The sequence below is a fragment of the Python bivittatus genome, unplaced genomic scaffold (assembly GCF_059951505.1).
Source record: "Python bivittatus isolate LINGU-HERP-01145 unplaced genomic scaffold, Pbiv_v1 ctg000480_np1212, whole genome shotgun sequence".
Taxonomy (NCBI): domain Eukaryota; kingdom Metazoa; phylum Chordata; class Lepidosauria; order Squamata; family Pythonidae; genus Python; species Python bivittatus.
Window position 1 is genome coordinate 87433378 of NW_028277075.1, and position 6116 is coordinate 87439493.

The 6116-nt window shown below is 38.2% G+C and overlaps 1 long non-coding RNA gene across 1 annotated transcript; it reads right to left on the bottom strand.

The window, feature by feature from the left end:
- Window positions 1-1573: 1573 nt before the first annotated feature.
- Window positions 1574-5209, bottom strand: LOC148215065 (uncharacterized). The gene is made up of 3 exons (XR_015796919.1): window positions 5185-5209; window positions 3882-3946; window positions 1574-1702 (listed from the first exon to the last, which is right to left on the bottom strand). It is a non-coding gene; the product is annotated as an uncharacterized LOC148215065 (long non-coding RNA).
- Between the last annotated feature and the right edge of the window lie 907 nt (window positions 5210-6116).

Below are 6116 nucleotides of genomic sequence, written 5' to 3' on the forward strand. Positions count from 1 at the left end.
TCCATCCACAAAAACTTGCCTGCCCATGTACTAGGGAGTAAATCCCACTGAACACAGGGAAAGACTGGACTGATGAAAATGTTCCTTCCTGTTGACTTCAGGACTAGAATATTTTGAACAGTCCAATCCTTCATATGCAAGAGGTGGGGTGAAGAAGAATGTTTGTGGACAAAATTGTTTGTATGCCTACAATGTTTGCAGTGTTTTGGAATTCATGCAAGAGCAATACATCTGTGCTACTCATTCAAACAACCATCTCCTTCTACCACTGGGTCTTCCACTGGGGTCTGAAAAAAATAAATGCAGCTGTTGTATAATCGAACAGCATTTGTGCTCACAAAAGTTCCAGGGTACTTATACATTACTTTCAAAGTATGCATAGATAGATACTTTTGTACATACATACATACACACCCTATAAACAAGCTAACTAGTTAGCAAATTGTTAAATGAGCACTTATTAATACAAGATGGTTTAGAGATGACTGAGGTTACCAAAATGATATAGATAAATACAGTATAATTTAGCATATTATTTAGAGGAACGCTCCATTTTTCTTAGCTAACAAACAAAACAGGTATGTAATGTGCTAATGCAATTAACTTTTGAAACTGTGTAATTACAAAATGTGTGTGTGTATGTGTGTGCATTCATTATAAAGTGTGTCATTCTTATACTTTCTATACAGTTGATTTTTTGAAATCAGAATTAGGTTGGCAAATCATATGACAGGAAGTTTTCCACTGTTAGACTATTAGTCTAACTCGTTTTGCATTGTCTACATTGATTGGCAGCAACTTCCCAGAGTTTGTGCCAACTTAGCTGGCCAAGATTCTTTTCCAATACTTCCAGGCTGCAGCCCTTCCCCTCCAAGAGTCCAGGTGCAAATAGGGCTACATGTTCGTAAAGTAATGTGACAGCCTTTCTTCTGCGGGATTAATAATGAATTGTGAACCTTGAACAGAAAAGCACTGGGAATCCCACAGAAGAGCTTTGGGAAATCAACACTGCTTTAAAAGAACATAACCACATTTATATTTCCAGCATTCTCCCTGAAAATTGCCCACTCCCCACACTACAGGTTATTAAAAGGTCTTTTCAGCTAGCTGTGCACTATATTGATTTACACAGTAGCAGTCTGTCCTGCCGTGGCTTCTGAAGCAAGCTGGTTTACTAAAACGAGCACAATGATTTCCTTAAGGAAATGTTTAGCAGACTGTTGAATCTTCCAATGAACTGTACATATATAGTAGAATAAACTGCAACTCAAAACACATTCAGCCATATATATTAACCATCTGTAACTTCATCACTGTCATACTGTTAACCATCAGGAGACTTTATGCAGTTATCGTGATATACAATTTAATAAATAAATACAATCCTCCCCATATTTGTACAAGGTTTTTCCACAGTTGCCAGGCTCATTTTACAGTATCAAAAATTATACATAATATCACATTCTTGGTGTATAAGAAAGAGGGAAGGGAAGACATGGGGGGACACACAAGATTTTGTTATTATAGCCTATCTCAATAAAGTATAGAGTTCTAGACTTTCTGTGGAGTCTGTTTCCTGATCTGGTCTCTCTTGAAGGACTGACAGAGACAAAGACCTGTCCCAAGTCAGATGGAGTTGAACCAGTGAAGAAAACAGGGGCCATTCTTTCAGGGCTCATAACTAGGTGGTTTCCAAATACCCCTATAAAGATAACAGGAAAACCTGTCAATAGCAATTCAATGATTATATTCATTCACCATACTAAGCCAAAACCAGACAAAGCTTGTTATTATTTAACATATTATATGATCTTACCCAGCATGTTCTATAAACAATGGTCTATGGCAATTTTGATTTACCCAACAAGTAGGTTAAGCAAATCATGTGTGAAACAGGTCATAGTCTCTTTGTAACATTTGATGAAGATTTTAAGGAAAAACCGTCAGATTATTTTCAGAACTTGCTTGAAAATCTGATTCATTGAAATAATATGAAATTACATCCATTCAATCATGTTTTGTATTTCATGTATGCATCTAGCACACCTGTTTTGCAAGTTAACCATGCAGGAAATGATCATTTTTCTCCTTATCTTTTATTCATGGCAAACTGGTTCACTAGTAAATAATGAAAATCTACTACCCAAGTTTTAATATAGCTGTCACTTTTACATTTCAGATTTCTGCATCAAAACAATTAGTATGCACAAGTAAGCAGATTTAAGCTTTGGTGTCACATATATTCTCTATAGTTCTATGGGTACTATAATGAAATTATATGCCTCCTAGGAAGCATTGTAACTTCTGAGCCAATAATGCTGACAATGGCATTTATAATAAAGCTGTAGCATAAATAGATGTTATATAAAGTATGGGGGGGAGGGGGTTAGAGATATATTGTACCTGCATATAAATGAAGAAAGGAACAAAATGACAAAACTTCTGAAGTGAATTTTAGCCCATATAGCTACACTTGATATACAACAGAAATGGGAAGAGTGATATATCAAGCAAGCTGGAGTTTAGTAAGGGCAGGGGGAGGAATATTCTTAAAGATTAAGACTTTGTTAATAGTTCATTATGACATGATTCATATTATATTGGCCACTTTAATTCATTATTGAATATTGACTTGAGATTTTGAAAAAGAAACTTTAACATACAACATTGATATGTTGCTTCAAACTTTTTTTCAGTTTTATTCAGCTTGTAAATCTCTTTTCTCTTTTCTTTTTGTACTTCTATTTTTTCTATGTTTTAAATATCTCCTGAAGTAAAAAAAATTCAGGAGAAAATTCAGGGAAAATTTCAGGGAAAAAATAACTGAAAGAATCAAAGACAAAAATGCAAACAAGTCATGTAAATGACAAGGTAAAGATATATAGTAGAAGAAGAGTAACTTTAGGACACAAGGCAAAACAGATCAAAAAACCATTCTTCTCTTTCACTGGGAAACAAAAAATGGGTTTCACCTTCAGCTCCTAAACAGCTGAAAGAACCTGTAGATTATTTGGGAGCTGGGGTTAAACACTTGTCTCTCAGATGACTGGGAAAATGGTATGCTACTGCACTTATTTAAAAAAAAAAAATAAGCACAGGGAGAAGTAGAAAATTCAGAGAGAAAAATAGTAATTTGTTTTTTAAAAAAACCATTCCGATGAGCTTAAACTCAGCAACCTTCTATTTACCATGCAAGAGTTATCACAGCAATCCTATTACAGTAATTATGATAAAAGGGAGATCTAAAGGTATTAATAACAATCTTTGGCTCAGTTGAACAACATTCCTTCCAGTTTTCAAAATAGCCAATGAACTTCTGAGTTAGCCTGTAAACTGGACAAAACTACTTGAGGTGACCTAAGAGCAAAATGTGACTTCTAAACTACAGCATGAATTTATCCCTGTAGATAGAGCTTGCAATGGGAGGGAGGTGAGTGAAAGCTGACATCATTTATTTCTGCCCTAAAAACATTGCTGCCTCATTCTGGTGAAGAATCAACTAGGCAATGTGGATAAACCCTTGGTGTGTGCAGTTCTATCAATAAACCGTCTCATCTCACCTCGCCTCGCCTCAAACAAACAAACAAACAAACAAATAAATAAATAAATTCTGCCTATATTGTTTTGATTTATTTTTTTTGTCAGAATGGGATGAAATTTGCAGGAAGGTCTGATCATTACAAAGGAATGAAGGCAACCAAATTTTGTAAAACTTGTATGATTTGAAAACTTCACCAATATTTTGACTGTAACAGCCATTTGTTCAAACCATTTCAGCACTGGTATTAAACATCCTAGTAATGCTTTATCGACCCCATTCACCGAAGCCCACCCCCTGCCCTCCTCCTTCACAGTCTTTCCAGCAACACTGCCCGACGCACCTGGACATAATAGGAAATGACAGTCACACATCTGTAGGACTTCCTGACATTCACTGCAACAAAAACTAGAAGCAAATTAAATGATGATTTGTGAGGTAAAAAATAATGAGGGAGGCATATTAACAAGAGTGATATTAAAAAAAAAAAGTCCTGTGTGGACTCTCTCTGTTTATGGACACTGGCAGGCCATCTAGTTTTCAGAGCATCTCCAAATGATGAAGCAGGAGAAGAGATGCCTAAAGTACCACTGGAGGAAGGTGAAGAGAGAATCCAGCCAAGTGCAGGTAAGAATCTTTTTTAATGTTTATTTCATGGCAATAAGAGCAGTGATATATAATTATTTCTCCACTCTTGTTGTGTCTGCTAATTGCTACCATTGGCTTTGTTCAACATGTTCTGGTCCTTCTTGGTAAGGATGGACCCAGGGGAGCATTTGCAGAGCTTCTGTGAAGATACTGTTAGCATCTTGCAGACAAAGTCATTCAAATCTACTCTGAGTTGGATTCCAACTGTGCAGGAAGGAATCCTAAGGAGTTGATTAAGTCTTGTCTAGTGATCTGGATTAATTTGAGTCTGTTATTCCTGAGGAAGTAGTTAGGATCCTTGAGGACTTTAGTGTATCTGCCTGGGTTTCAATCCATTCCTTTCCTGGCTGTCAAGGCCTCCAGGAAAGTGTCATATGGATGGATCCATGAAGTGGTAAATGCATCTTTGGGGGGGGTAGTTCCACCAGCTATTAAGGGGAGAGGGGTTCACCCACTCCTCAAGAAGCCATATCTGTATCCCTCAGATTTGAACAATTTGTCCTATCCCCAACAATCTCTTTCTAGGGAAGGCTATTGAGAAGGCAGTCAGCTCTAAAGAATTCCAAAGAGCAGTAGAAGAAACTGATTTTCTGGATCCCTTTTAGTATGGGTTCAGACCAGGATATAGACCAAGACAGCTTTGGTTGCACTTATTATTGACCTAAGGCAGGCTCAGCATAGTGGCCATGCACCCGTTCAGCCCGTTCTTGATCTTTCAGCAGCTTTCAATACCACTGACCATGGTATCCTTCTGGATAATATCAGGGGGATGAGAGTGGAAGGCATAGTTCTCTCCAGGGTCAGTTCTGGTTAGTGTTGGTGGTGGGATAAAGGTTTAGCCTTAGACCCCTGCTTTTTGGAATGCCTCAGAACTCTATTCTCTCCCCACTTTTGTTTAACATCTACATGAAGCCATTGTAAGATCATTCGTCAGCACAGGGTTAAGCATCATCAGAAAGCTGACGATACTCAGTTATATATCAGTGTCCTGGGCTTACCTGATGATGCTCTTAATGTTTTTCCCAATGTCTGGAGGCTGGATGGGGAAAAAGAGCCTTGGACTCAGTCCTAGCATGGCCAAGTGACTGTGGGTTTGGGGCACCTTTGAACCTGGAACTGGAGATAGAAGATCTATGTTGGAGTGGTTGAAATTCCCCCATTCAGAGCCAGTGCACAATTTGGGCATCTTTCAAGACTCACAGCTCCTGCTTGAACAGCAGGTGATTCCTGTGACCAGCAGGGCCAATGGCACCCATTCAAGGATTGGGAGGCACTTCCCAGTTGGATTCATGCAATAGGGCTTCCATTGAAGAACATCTGGAAACTGCAGTTGGTCCAGTATGTAGAAGTTATGGGTTCATCATAGTATGCCCATGTAATACCACCACTTTGCAAAGTGCACTGGCTCCCAATTGCTTTTGGCTGCAATTTAAGATGCTGATTTTTATATACAAACTTTAATCAGCACAGGACTGGGTTATCTGCAGCCTGCCTCCTGTTATTTCTGCCCATCCCACACACTCTGACCAGATGGGCTTACTCCAGGTTCCTCCTTTGAGACAATATCATCTGAGGTTGTTTGGTGTGCCTTTTCTGCTGTGGTGCCTGCCCTTTAAAATGATCTCCCCTGAAATTCAGATGGTCCCAACCTTATTAGCCATCAGGAAAGTTTTTAAAAAATTGGCTTTCCCCCAAGGTGCTCGGCCAAGATGAATCCTTCTTCTGGGAGGTTGATGTCTGTCTGTCTGTCTGTCTGTCTGTCTGTCTGTCTGTCTGTCTGTCTATCTATCTATCTATCTATCTATCTATCTATCTATCTATCTATCAAATTTATATAGCCAGCCATCTCTCAAAACATGACTCTGAGTGGCGTACAATAATTAATTTAAACAGTAAATACATACAGTCATTATTAAAAATAATAATAATA